Raw genomic sequence first — 14,889 nt, 5'->3', positions numbered from 1 at the left:
TTTCTTTTGGCAAGGCATCCCTCAACTGATGAAACAGTCTTCTAGTCACTTACAAAATACATATGTAAACAATAGGGAGAGCAGCATTTGGAAGGCACATGATGATTCTTTATTTTCCATCACATTAGCACATTAATATGTGGTGAGTTTAAAGAAGTGGCATGAATAAGTTACTACTCTGTACTGTTGGCAATATTGACGTTTATGGGCAATTTAATTTTAAGTCTATAATATGTGATTTAATACAGTGCTGCTTTTCCAAAGATGGAGTATGAAGGTAATCTTTGTTCCATAAAACACCAAAAGAAAATCAAGTATTTCATCCTTCTGGTGATGGTTAAGGTTAGTAGAAATAGTACTACCGGTTGCTTTACTTTCACCAAGTAATTATTTCCGAAGTAATAAGTAGTAATTAATTAGTGCAGCTAATTCTTACTGAAAAATCTTGTGTAGCTGAGTGAAAGAGGAGCATTTCAACTTAATGATAAAGTTATTAAGATACTTTTCCTTGTGAAAAAATTAAAGGCCTTAAGGTTAAGAAGTTGGTAACATCATTTAATTTATTTTACTTTTGTTTTTGCATTTGGGAACAGAAAGAGTGGCTTTTTTTTTTCTTTGCATGTATCAGATGATAATGCATATCTGAAAAAGCCAAGGCAGGTAACAGAGCACATGACGGCTTACTGTGGGGAGTTTGTATACTCCAAGTGCGGCAATTATCATGCTATCTGCCCCAGACTACATAAGCTTCCAGAAAGTCTGAGGTTTCCAGGATAATATGTGGTCAGTTTTTTTTTTTTTTTTTTTTTTTTTTAAGTTAATACATGTGTGAATCTGTTGTGGGCACAGAGCATATATGTAATGAAGGCAAGTTTTATGTGACCTCAGAAGGATCGGACTGTGAAATGATATAATATTCAGAACTTTAACAGCCATGCACTCTCTGAAGCAGATGCACACAAGCCTACAGTCTCAGAGGGATGCCCTGGGAAATACTGAGAAGACAGTATTTTATTGTTCCAGATCTTTATTTATCTACCAGCAGATGTCCCTATAAGGCAATAATATCTTATACCTAGGCCAGCTGATTACGAAAAATCAGAAACGGAACCGCTCATCATATTTCCAAAGACTAAATGGTATTAAATTCACCATGTACTTCAAAATGTTTCCCGAGATACATAAAATGCAGTGCAGTGCCAAAGTAAATTTAATTTACTTCTGAAAACCACATGGAGCAATTATTTTTTCTAAAAAAAAGAAATTCTAGGAGTTCCCAATCTTTATCAGCACTAAAACCACTTTCTAAAATAGAATAAAATTATTGATTATCTCTGTGCTTTCAGGTACATAAGTATTCATTTAGCTAAAAAATACTCAAAGTGTAAAAAATGACTCTGAATTCAGTAAAATATTTCTTAACCGGGAATATTCTCTTTATACGTTCTAAAGACTAGATGCAAATTAATGTTTCCATGAGACACATTATTCAACTTGCCAACAATTCAAAATGCACATACAGATTTAGAGACTCTGGCAATACCTCTGTAACTTCCCAGAGGTCTGTATATAAAAGTTGTAAACCAAAAGTGTCCTCTATTCTACCATTTTATTCAGTGATATGCCGCTCCTTGATGGATGAAAAACAAGGTCGAGAAAACTTGTCGTAAATAATAAATACTGTCTTACAAAGTAACTTCTTCATTGAGAAAACATACTAAAATACAAAGTCATTATCAATACTCATTAGCATTTCTATTTTGAGAATTAAGTGGGTTCATTTGTTTGTCTCCATTTTTGAGAGGCAATTGCTCTAGAGGCCAGAAAATTAAGCTAGATGCAATAAAATTTACGGATTTTAAAACTAAACAAACAAAAATTTCTAACTATCTTTGCCACTTTCTAGCAGTGTGTTAGGGCAGGTTATTCAACATCTGGCTTATGTGTCTTCATTTGAGAATAACAGTAGAAATCTCATGGAATTAATACCACATTAAATAAAATGATTTATGGACATGCTGGCACGTTATAGGGATTCTAAAAATGTCTGTCCCTTTACTTAGCATTTCTCAGTCAGTTCTTTTACATTTTATGATCTCGGTGAATATAGTTGACTTATTTTCTGGAGAAGTTGCAGTTAATTCCTGGTTATTAGAATTCGAGAATGGGTCATGATCATGGAAGAGGCAAAATTGGTGCTGGACCTAGAAGCATTTTTTCAGGCAAAAAAACTTTTTCAAAAAAATGTTCAAATTGTAGAGATACTTTACAAAACAAGAGTTAGACTAAGCAGCGAATGTTCTATTGCTGAGCTTCTCAATCTCCATGGAATTCATAGACCCTAGGCTTCTTCTCTAGTGCTCAAAACTCATCCAATGTTGCAAGTCCTAGATCTACATAGTGTATGTTCATGGACAATCTATTTCCCTCAATGGCAAGGAATTTAAAAATAATATCTTTATATCAAATGGAGTAGAAAACCAACTTCATGTGTATTTTTGCACGAAAACAGAAGTTTTAAAAGCCCGATTGACATTGAAAAACCTCAGAATATGCCACCCCAATACGTGCCACTCTGGCATATTGATTATTTTGAATTAAAAGAATTTGAAAAACAGTAGATGCAAAAGCGCATTCTGATCTTACTTCTTTTTTTCTCAAAAGCAGGAAATAAAACTTACATGTGAATGATGTCTTCCCTGCATTTGGAGAAACTAAGACATGTTCATCTCCAGAGATGGGGAGTGGAGACCAAGAGAAATCTATACAAACAAACCTTGTTAAATTAACCTTTATCTTTCTAGTTACTAGTTACTTCTTCACTATTACCTGTCTTAGACCAGATTCCTTTGTCTTGTTACATTTTCATAATTTACTACTCTTTGTTCAACCCTGTATGTAAGTGTTTGGCTCTGTTTCTTTCAGTCTTTAATATATCCTTAGAACCCACATGTACATATAAAATTTTCCTGAATAAAATGTGTATGCTTTTCTTCTCTTCATCTGTTGAGACCAGTTTAATTTTTAGGCCCAGCCAGAAACCCTAACAAGGTAGAGGAGAAATTTTTCCTCCCCTGCTTCATACACTCACTATCTCTACAAGTATAGGCACTTTGGTAGAGATGTTTTAGAAACACACATCACAGAGTCACATGAGAAAGAAGGGGAGCGTTTGGATGAGCACCTTTACAAGAATATTAGAAACTATGGGGTTGTAGTTGAGGAAACACCTCGAGGAGGTGAGTGTCAACCCTGCACATCTCTAAAGAAGACAAGGTCAGGTAGGAGAATCTAGAAGTGGGAATGTGCCTGGCACAGGCTTCCTGGTAGTAAAACACAGGGATTTCTGAAGCTTAGTGTGATGTGAATCAGTGAACAAACTGCTGAACAATGTCTCTTCCTTTAATAAAATAATGAATTTCTTGGATGTGCTTCTTGAAATGTATCCCATTATGCTTTTTGGGCTTAACATTAGGGAACAGTTCCTTAGGAATAGTTCTAGAATCACCCAAATAACGCTGTTCAAGGACAGTGATTTCTAATTGACCATTTTCATGTAAGATATAATTTAGCTTACTTGGAAAAGCAGTGACTCACCTTGTTTCAGGGAATCTGTGTACCTAGATTGATATATGCCATGGTTTGAATGTCCCCTCCAAAACTAGTGTTGAAATGTAATTGCCATTGTGATGACATTGAGAGATAGGACTGTTACGAGGTGATTAGGCCCGGAGAGATGACACAGCATAAAGGCTCTCAACAGATGCAGCACTCTGCTCTTGGACTTTCCAGTCTCTAGAGCTGTGAACTAAATAAACTCTATTGTTTATAAATTGTGCAGTCTGTGGTATTCTTTTACAGCAACACAAAACAGACTACAGCAGTAAGTGTTATGCAATTGTGTGAATCTTTCTGGCGAAATGTTCCTAGTTTTAAGCAGATTCTCAAAGCAGCCCATGACTGCAAAATGGTTGATAATCACAGGTCTAAATTGAAAGAACTATGTATCCTCAATCTCTTTTCCTATTGTTTTATTCTTTTTAAATCACTACTAAATCTTTTAGGAAAAATGGGTGGTAGGTTATGCTCAACAGCTGAGTAAGGGCAGAGTCATGCTTTAATAATCATCCCAGAAAGGGGGAGGGAAAAGGCAAAATGTAAGTGAAAATAAAAATGAGAGGTATGAGAAAAACATAAAATGTGAAGCTCTGAGTGTTGAAAAACAAATATGGAAGAGGTTTCCAGGCAAAGATAAGTGTTTGTTGGTGATTGGACAAGAAAGCAATATTCAGCAGAGTGAAGGTGAGAGCATAATAATGAAAGGGAAACAGAGATAGGTTGGTAAAAGAGAATGTGAGTGCTGAGTGGCCACAGGATGCTCGTAGGATATAGCATGATAAAGACCATTTTCTCAGGAAGGCTTTCTCATTTCTTTTTAAAGCTCATAATTTACACTAAAAGGTTTATAATAGCAAGTCACATTTTAATATTAGATCTTTCTAGGAAAAAGCTAAGCACAAAGCCACCTTTAACTTTTAGATTCAACAAATTATGTTTCTAAGGATTTTGAAATTAATATCATCCTGCCACTATCACAAACAAGTAAAACTGTAAATAAGAAATAAGATGATAAATGAGGAAAAGAGAGGAAGAAGTGAAAAAGGTTTGTTTTAAACAACAAAAAAAAATGAGAGGGAAAATTTTTTTTTAAAATTTCTTAAAGTCTGTGTACCTAATATTTTCATCTCTTATTTTGTATTATTTATATTAGAAATTAAACTGATCTTTACAAGTGGTTTATCATTAACAGCACAAAATGGATGGATTACAAACTCTGAGCTATGAAGGTGAAATGAGAGAAACGAATTTCAGAGATCAGTCAGTAGATGCTGAAGCAGCCTGCGAGAAAGGATATCCTGGAAGGATGACCATTTATAAGAGAACAGAGCCCCATCACCTTGGGTCCATTTTCATGGTCCTGTGCCTCCTACTTCCCCTCATCTGCCTTATCACCTTGCTAAGGTGAAGGAATGGAGAAAAAGAAATCACCTTTGCAGCTTCCTAACAACCTGAGACTTTGAAATTCCTTTTATTCTATCTACCCTCAAAAGGGGAAGATACTTAATCAACACTTTTTTTCTTTTTTTCTGGGAATCTTCTGGCTTTCAGGTATTACCAAACATATAATTAAGACATGCTTTACAGCTTGAACCAGCTCAGTTTTTTTTTTAACACATACCATTTTTATTTGAAATGGAAAATAAAAATACTAATAAGGGTTTCCTTGTCTAGTCTTGGGACTACACATGAGTTCCCAAGCTGACAGATACTAGATCTCAAATATCTTAGAATTATCTCTTCACATAGATAATGAAAAACTCTGAAGGTTCTATCCATAAGGTTACTGTACTCATTAATTCTAGTCCCCAAATCGTCACAATGAAGGTAGATTCATTGCTTTTACAGTGAGTTGGTGATAATTGAGCAAATGTCAAATTTCATTTATAGGACATCTGGAATGATCCAAATCTATTTGAGGGTGTTTCCTCTTACCTCTACCCAAACCACAATGTATAAATTGAACCTTGGTTCTGAGAGTGAGCAGTTTTCTTGGAAGTATGACTGGAGAGCAGGAGAGGCAGCCTTGTGCTGTATAATGGACCCTGGAAGATAGCATAATTCACAAGGAGGTAAATTGTTTTGTGATTCAATTTCTAACTGCTTGTTCAACATGTCTACCTTGATGTCCACAAGCCTTTGAATTCTATATGTCCCAACCAAAGGTATCCTCTTTCTCTGTTCTTCACTGCATTACCCTCTTCTAAGTTACTCAGGATCAAAACCTGAGTATATCTGGCAAATATATATTTGTCTCTCTCTCCCACATGTCTAATCAGTAACCATGGTTTCTTTCGCTTCCACAATATTTTTAAGATATATGTTCCTTTTCACCAATGCCTTTGCTTTTGTTCAGGTCCTCATTTCCTCTGGTTTGAGTTTTGCCACTGGTTTCCCAACCAATAGTCTCCTTCCCCCAATGTACCTAATTAACCCAGTTTTCTGGAAGTACTACTTTGATCATAAACCTTCACTTATACTCCTTCCTCCAGGAAGTGGAGCTTGATTCATCTTTCCACACCACCCCTTCAACACGCATACAGCCAACCCTTGACTAGATTTAAAGACATTTCTAATGAACAGAGTATGAGAATGGAAAAATAGTAACCTAACAGAGGAGTGATCTAGTGGACACAGCCTTAATCAAATGATGGAGGTTAATACCACCAGTGATGTTATGTTGGTATCATGTACTCTCTAATAAGATATGAGAAAGGGGCACTTTGCCTCTATGGCACTCGTTTCCAAAACAAATACCTCAGTCTAAAAAAGAGGAAAATCTACATTGAGGACAGGCTTCAAAGTTCTCAAAGTTTTGAAAAACTGAGAAACTGCCACAGGCCAGAGGAGACTAAGGAGGCATGACGATTAAAAGTGTTATAGAATCCTGTAATGGACTCAGAAATATAAAAAATACATTAGTAATTTGCCAGTGTTAATTTTCTGGTTTTGATATGTGTGCCATGATTATTATATAAAACGTTAACAATAAGGGCAAATGAGTCAAGGTATATGAGAACTCAGTAGTGTCATCCAAACTGATTCCAATGTAAAAACAAAAGTTTATTTTAAAAATCTCTGGTTCTTCATTATCGAATATAGTTGTCTATAAGAACTACTATAAAAACTTTTTTAAAACATATATTTCAGGGCTATATCATTGGAGATACTGATTCTGTTGGCCTGGACAGGGTTCAAGAATCTGTACGTTTTAAAGACACTCTTCAAAAAGATTCTGACATGCTGCTAGGTTTGGGAGTAGCAGTTCTACAGAATTAAACAAAGTAGATTGATATCCCACACTATCCCAGGAATCTGTGGACAACTTGAGCCATTAAGCACTCACATTCTTCCCTCACAACCAGAAAATACTTTCATCTTTGCTTAGCTCACAGGGCTTTCCGGAAGTCTTAGATTTTGCTTCATGCGTTACTCACCCATTATCTTTACTCTCTCTCTCTCTCTCTCTTTTTTTCTGTTTCTCTGGAAGGAAACACAAGATGAGGTATATAGATTTTCAAATAGTGAATTTCCAGCTCATTCTAAACTTACTCTTTCATAGTGAGAAACCAGTATATCTAATGAGACAGCAGCCTAGGTTAAACAGACCAGATGTTTGAAAAAAAAATTTTATTTACTCCCAGTTTGTGGGTTCCTCAAAGTACTGGTAAGTGTTGTCCATCTCATGTGTTTTAATAAATAGATAAGAACCTAAGTAAGCTGATCTTTAAAAATAGAAGGTGCTCTTGACTTAAGACAATCTGTAGTCCCTTAATAAGTTAAATAGTGCTTTTTTTTTAAATTAAAATATGTAGATCTTTCCACATATTTTATGTGATTCAATCCTCATAATAGTCCTGTGAAGTAGGTAGTTTTCAACTCCACAAATGAGAAAATTTGGTCACAGAGAGGTTAATTAATTTTTTCCAAGGTCATACAGCTAGTAAGTGGTGAGGCCAGGTTTACATTTCGAGATGTTGACACTGAGGGACTACATTCTGATCCACTGTGATGTACTGCTTCCCTATAGAAATATGTTTGGCACAACTTTAAAGTAGTGAAAAGAATTTGTTACTCCAGCTGGGTCCAGACTACTCTAAACACTAAAATGGTAAAATTGGTGTGCATAGCTGTATACCACTTGCACAAGTTAACTTTAGATTTCTAACATATTTTTTCATCGTTTAAAAGTTCTCATAAAGTATGGCCAATGTTGCATGTGTGTGTGTGTGTGTGTGTGTGTGTGTGTGTGTGTGTGTGTAGTGAGTGATTTTTCTGTCAAGGCTCTTTGGTATGCTATATTTGATTCTTATATAGAAGGCAGCTAGTTTCGAGATTCTCCAAGGATAAGAAGATCTGGGATCCAAGACAGTATTCTATGAATGTTAGGTGTCTGGAGGTAGGGAGTAACATTTTAAAAAGCAACAACTTCTTTTTAAAGGGTCAAGAAAGTCAGATAGAAATCATCACAGGCTGACGTCAACTAACTCTCTAACCCCAGGCCTCTACAAAACTAACTACACTAACCTCAGGTCTCTACAAAATGACTGAGTATTTTTGCTTGCAATGTGTTCTCATTGAATTTCACAAAACAAATAAATAAAAGAAGCCTCTGTTGTCACTTCTGAAAAACTCCAGTCTATTACAATGAAGAGAGAGCACCTGTTTAAAAATATTCTGGGTGATAAATCACAGAAGGTTGCATTAATCAAGGCAGCCTAAAGCTGATAAGTGCAATTATGGATTTGTCACCCTAGGGAAATATCTTGATCAAGGCTTCTCAAACCCCAGCATAAACATCCCTGCAAACCTCAAATTCTTGCCCAAAGACGGCTGCACCTAATTTGGGGACTTAGCACATCTTATCCTTAGGGTATTGAAAGCCTTCTGGCAGAGCCTTATCCAATATCCACAGTAATGAAACCTTGTTCTGGTGAGATCTATTAATGATATAATGATGGAGTACCCCTACTACCAATTGGCAGCAGTCTTCACACATCACAAGCGAAGAGAAACAAAAACAAAAACAAAACTTGGGTCCTGTCTTCTCCTATTTTCATATATTACAGGAATTTTACATGAATTAATGGATAGAAACTAGCTGGATCTCACTATTCAAAGAGATGTCTACACTTACCTTAGATGATTGTTTTTAAATGTTATAAAATAGAATTTTAAGGCAATATCATAATTCAAAAAAGTATGAAAAATATATTTAAGATCAAAATGTGAAATATTAAGCAATCACTGTTGCATATTATTTTTACATTGTGCATTTTTCATTGGTAGTTGATATCAGTTATTGTGTGTGGTATTGTCAACAAATATTTTCTTTTTTTTCTATATAAACAAACTTTGGAAATTCTGTTTGGATGCTGAAATATTCAGAGCTTCTAAATTCTGGTGTTAATGATCTAATTTCATTTTAAGGGCTATGTCTGCCCCCTTCCACCAAAGTTTATTCTGCACATTGCAGGCTACACTGTTTTCATTCCTTCTGATATGAAACCACACATCATCAACTGCTTCTCCCATAGTTTTGTCTTGTCATAATAGACCTCATAGATCTGACAATGTAATGTTGATTAACACTTTTTGTGTACATCCCATATCGTCCTATTACTTTCTAATAACTGATAAGTCCCTTTGGGATAGGAATTACCACGCTCTTTTATTTTCAAAGTTCTTATTCCATCTTATACTCAATTTACATTTGATAAGCAATACAGTTTTTTAAAAAACTGGTGCCACTGTGCTTCTTGGATAATATGGAATTCTAAATTATAAGATGTAAAGTTTCCAGGAAGGGATGCCAGTGTAGGAGAGAAAACATTTCTTTCCTCACCCATCGCTAGGTTCATGGCTAGACCCCTATTATAAAGGACAGATATGAAAAGCATACAAATATATTTAATATAAGTTTATGTGACATAGGAGACATCAGAAATGAAGACCCAAAGAAACAGAGAAAAGGTATATTTTTATGCTCAGGTTTGATGAAGAGCAGGCAGTTGTGTAGATGTGTGGACAAAGGGGAATGTGATCTAATGGTAATACACTGGGAGTAACAAAAGTCTGTCCAGATTCTTGGCGTCTCTGTATGACATTTCTCTTATCCAGGTATCAGGAAGGACACTTGTCATAAGAGAGTCTTTGGAGAGAAAGGAGGGAAAAGATCAGAAAGCGACCTTCTAGGTTTTCTGGCTTGCTTCAGGGGTGAAAGGTGAGGGGAAGATGAGAGCGGCCTTCCTACTTCTGCTGTTTTCTCAATTTCCGAGGTATCATATTTCGGGGGTGGGTAGTGTTTTCCTGCATCCTCATCACCAGAATGTTTATGAATTTAACGTACAACAAAGGTTAACATTTCAGTTAAGCAGGAAAGGATGATGAATTTAATAAATGATAGCAGCAAATTGTTATCTATCTAGAAAAAATTCTATATAATTCTGAAATGCTAGGTTAAATTATCTAAATAGAAAACTATAAGGCAACAATAATCTCAGAGGACATGCAAGTGATAATATTGACAATATAGGATCAGGAGAAACTTTTAACCAAGGCAGAAGATCCAAACACTTTTAAAAGGAAAGATAGACTTACTTGACTAAATTTAATTTAAAACTTCGGCCAGAGACCCCAAATAATAAATAAATGATAGGCTTTTGTAATAAAACAAAAACAAACAGTTCCACGTATCTTTATTGAACAAAGGGTTCCAAACCGTATTTAAAAACTTACAAAATAAGAAAGTAAACAATTTCATAGAAAATAAGCAAAAACTAAATCCATGTGAATAAACGCTGTCAAAAATGTCCAAATGTTATAGTAGCAAGGGATATTTAAATTAAAGTAACAGTGCTGTATCATTTTATTCCCATCAAAACTTAACTAGTGCTGCCAGGAATATTTAGAGAAAAGGATATTCTTCACAATTGTTATCTGGTAATGTGAATAATTGCATCCTTCCTGTAAAATATTTGATAACACTGGTTAAAATCAAGACTACATATACTATATTCCAGGTATGTAACTCCTGGGAATCTCTTTCATAGAAATAAAAACATCAGCAAATAAAAATATACGTACATGAATTTTATTGCTGCATTGGTAAGTATAATAAAAACACTAAAAATAATGACTCAGAGAGTATACTAGTTGACGTAGAGGGCTTCGCCCTAAATATTATTATTAATTTTTTATTATTATTTTGTTTTGTTTGGAGACAGGATCTCTCTCTGTCATCAGGTTGGAGTGCAGTGGTGCAATCATGCTCACTGCAGCCTCAGTCTTCTGGACTCAAGTGATACCCCCACCTCAGCCTCCTGCATATGTGCGGGTGCCACCAGGCCTGTCTAATTTTTATTTTTTCATAGAAACAGTCACGCTATGTTGCTTAGGCTGATCTCAAACTTCTGCCCTCAAGCCATCCTCTCACCTAATCTTCCCAAAGTGCTGAGATTACAGGCATCAGCCACCATGCCCAATCATGTCCTAGGTATTATTGATTAAAAAATGTAGAATGAAGAAAAGTAGGCATGATATGAACTAATATTTACAAAAGAAGAACATAACTTCTTATATTTATAGATATTATAAGTAATGTTGGATATGAATATTCATATATGTATGTTTCATATAATGATATGAATATGAAAAGCTATAAATAGATATGTAGTAGATTATTTACATGGGCATTGTTCCCTGGGGAGAAGATGAGAAGGAAAACAGAGGAATATAAAAAAAAATGTTGTACCTCGAAAACCAACAACAAATGTCCAAATGTAGGGTGAATGTGGAGGAAGTTCCTAGGTGAAGATGAGTGTCTGGTAGTGGCTGATGAGAAGGGGGATTCCATTTATATAATTATGTAAAATTATGTATACATGCATATTTATAGAGTTTTTTAAATGTAATGAAATATAGTGAATTTGGTCATTCTGTAAAATGTCTCAGCGGTGTCTTCATTAAATCACCAGTGGTTTCATTAACTGGTCACTCTAGCTCATTAGTCCATCCTTCTCCTGAGTAGAAATAAAAGAAAGCTAAAGAGTTTAGCCTAATCATTTTGATCTTTTTAATGCAAAAAAAGAAGAGGCACCTTGAATTATAACCTCCTAGAGACAGCATAATACAGTAGAAATAATCTGGGCATTGGAAGCACACTTACTAAGGCTCAAAACCTAATCTAGTCACTCAACAGTTCTATGACCTTGGAAAAGTTGCTTAATATTTGTTGCCTTCAGCTTACTCATCTATAAAATGGGGAGAATGAAGCCTATAGGGGAGGACTGTGCTATCTACTGTATTATGATGTGTGTGAAGGTGCTTAGCATAGTGATTGGCGCAGTGCAGAACTCAGAGGGTTGCACCTACAATCAATCCACATAATCTAGACACTTGGGTAGGTTGGTAGCAACAAAAAATCATGTAGTGCTGAATTTAGTGGATATATTTGATGTGGAAGACATTTGAAAAATGATTATGCACAATTAGTCGCTTTCATTCCCTGTAACACCAATGTGCAATAAATAATCTCGGAATTGTCTGCACAGGACTTAAGTTTGCACAGTGGGATCTCTTCTCGCCTTAACTGAGTTGCCCAGGCTGTTCTGAGTTGTTTTTATATATTGTACAGACAGAACATGCTTTCAGATACACCAAGTTGTCCTCTACAAAGAAAGAATTTATGAAGTCCTGTGGTTTTCATTTCATGAAAAGTGGATGTAATTTTTTTAGATCATTCAGCTAAGATTATAGGTGCTTTTCCCTAATAGAATTTTCTTCTTATGTTTTGGCCTCGTTTTTAAGAAAATAGGTTTACTTGTACACTAAATCCATCCAGAAAAACTGGAGACCTGGCTATGTAGGAGCCAGATAAATAAGATAGCGCTGAATTTAGTAGATATTTTTGATGCAGAAAGCTCTAAGGGACATGATTACACACAATTCATTTTTGAAAGAAAACTTTCAATTAATCTGTAAGCTATAAAAGCTAACATTTGGAGACATTTTAAAATATTATTACAAAGTTTAAATTTTCTGAACACTGAGAGAAATTTAGTGGCATCTTTATGTATGTGTTCTATTTGATTTTAATTTATTCTACTTTATAATTTTGCTATAATTCATAATTCAGACACCTTTATAATGCTCAATTTTTCCACTTCCAAAATGGGATCCACTTGTGGAATTTTAATAGTGACTTCTAGCATCTTTTAGTCTACTGTAAATCGTCAGTTAATCCAGTATCTTTCCTTAATCTGCTTCCAATTATGATTTTCCTCTGCTGTCATAGCTCCCAATCTGAAAAAGCTTCTGCTTTATATTTTTGTAATAACCTTACAATGTTTCAAAAATTTTTAAGCAACTCTTACGGAGCAACACTTATTGAACCAAATAACTTGATAAGACAACATCTAAACAAATTCTTTCTACCAAAACTAACCCTGGCAATTCATAAAATCAATCTTTATTTCCTCTTTTCATTTCACCACTTTGGGTAAGACAAATCTATCTATTCTGAATGGCCCTATATGGATAGGACAGGCTGATTAGCTCAGATTGCTACCTTAGACCAAGACTGACTTGATTGCTGTAGACAAAAGAACCCTTATTTATTCCTGTACCATATATGCGTGTTTCTTTCTGGATGTCAAACTCCTGCAAGGTGTTTAGTTCTTCTCAATGGCTGTCCGGTTTGCTTTTAGAAAGTTGTTCTAAAATTCAGCTTTCAGAATAGGCTTCAGGCATCATTCTATCTTTTTAAAATTTGCATGAATTTCTTTATATGATGTTTTTCAAATTAGAAAATGTATACTTCTGTGTTGTAACTGATGAAATAATATGCAACAGCAATGTGATTAAAATGCCAATTATCACATCGTTTTCACCCCCATTTTCATAAGATTACCAAGTTTACTCTTCTATGTTCACACAAATGAATACAAGGCATATAAGTGAAAAAAATGGAGTTTTTGGTTGGTTGATTGGTTATTTTATTTTCAAATAGTAGAATAAAATAATATATACATTTCCCTTCAGCTTGCTTTTGCTGTTCTTCACTTCATACATCATAGATACCCTATATACTAGGAGATATTCATATATGTTTTTCCTACTTTGATACATACATGTAAACAAAATTTTATAGAAATAGAGACAAATAATACAAGCTGGTTTGATATTTTTTAGAATAACATGTTTCTTCTTTTTTGTTTAGATTTATGTCTCTTAATATGGCAATTACCTAACACATCCTTCTCTCTTTATTGTATTTTCCAACTTTATTGGGGTATAATTGAAAAATAAACAATATATTTAATGTATATAATGTGGTGTTTTGATATACATATGCATTGAGAAACTGTTAGCACAATCAGGCTAATTAATAAATCTATCATTTCACAGAGTTATCTTTTTGTGTGTGTGGTGAAAATACTTAAGATCTACTCTCTTAGTAAACTTTAATATGTAATACATTATTATGAAATATAGCCACCAGGCTGTACTTCTTCTCCCTTAATCTTAAAACAAATCTTGCCTCTGTGTTTTTGATCTCCACCCTTGTGCAATGATAAGCACACCTAATATTTGAATAATTATGCCAAAGATTTCTCACTGCTTTAAACAATGCCTCATTGTCTGAACTTCCAATTAATGTGAAATGCCAGATACTAATTAAATCACTCCAGAAATGAAACTGTCTACTCCAGATTTTGCTATGACCAGCTTTCCATTCTCCACATAGCACAGGTGCTTGATTAAAATCTCAGAGGTGAAACCTGAATGAGCTATTAAGATAACAAGAGTTCTGATAGCTTGAATCCCCGTGTACTTTTCAAGCTGCTTGACATGGAGGCCATGGTTTATGATTTTTCCCCCAGGAATATCATGCTTGTGAATTATACATAGGGTCAGCTCAGATAAGTGAAAGGTTAACCTATGGGAATACCAATCCTAAGAAAATAGTTTACCTCACAAAATATTTATATTTCCTTTAGGTATTCTGAACATCTTTTTTTCTGAAGTTTTCTCTCGTCTTCACATATGTTAAATGTAGGCATCAGTAATTGCAGCAGATGCTATGATGTGCACAGACAGTTAGCCCTTTTCAGGAATTGTCTCAGCCAGGAGAGCCACTTTGACCATGGGCATCCCCCTTACAGGTTTAAAGGGCCAGTCTTCTCACTCTAAAGCAGGACCACTCTGAAGAGTCATCTGGTATTCATAACTTCACACAGGATCAGCTGACACCTCCAATGAGAACACATT

At 34.9% G+C, this 14,889-nt stretch overlaps 2 long non-coding RNA genes across 4 annotated transcripts in view; one reads left to right on the top strand and one right to left on the bottom strand.

Annotated features, from left to right (window-relative positions):
• Positions 1–3,002, top strand: part of LOC123571883 (uncharacterized) — a 165,341-nt gene extending 162,339 nt beyond the window's left edge. For all 3 annotated transcript variants that reach the window (XR_010584979.2, XR_010584976.2, XR_010584977.2), the window contains 2 exons: positions 249–342; positions 2,668–3,002. This is a non-coding gene — a long non-coding RNA (uncharacterized lncRNA). The remainder of the gene's footprint in view (positions 1–248; positions 343–2,667) is intronic.
• Positions 1–14,889, bottom strand: part of LOC123571885 (uncharacterized) — a 124,029-nt gene that overhangs the window by 38,731 nt on the left and 70,409 nt on the right. Inside the window, exon 4 of the long non-coding RNA XR_006696184.2 lies at positions 5,554–5,663. This is a non-coding gene — a long non-coding RNA (uncharacterized lncRNA). The remainder of the gene's footprint in view (positions 1–5,553; positions 5,664–14,889) is intronic.

The sequence above is a fragment of the Macaca fascicularis genome, chromosome 2 (assembly GCF_037993035.2).
Source record: "Macaca fascicularis isolate 582-1 chromosome 2, T2T-MFA8v1.1".
NCBI lineage: Eukaryota > Metazoa > Chordata > Mammalia > Primates > Cercopithecidae > Macaca > Macaca fascicularis.
The sequence above is the reverse complement of the archived record's forward strand: the minus strand, read 5'-3'. Positions and strand labels throughout refer to the sequence as shown.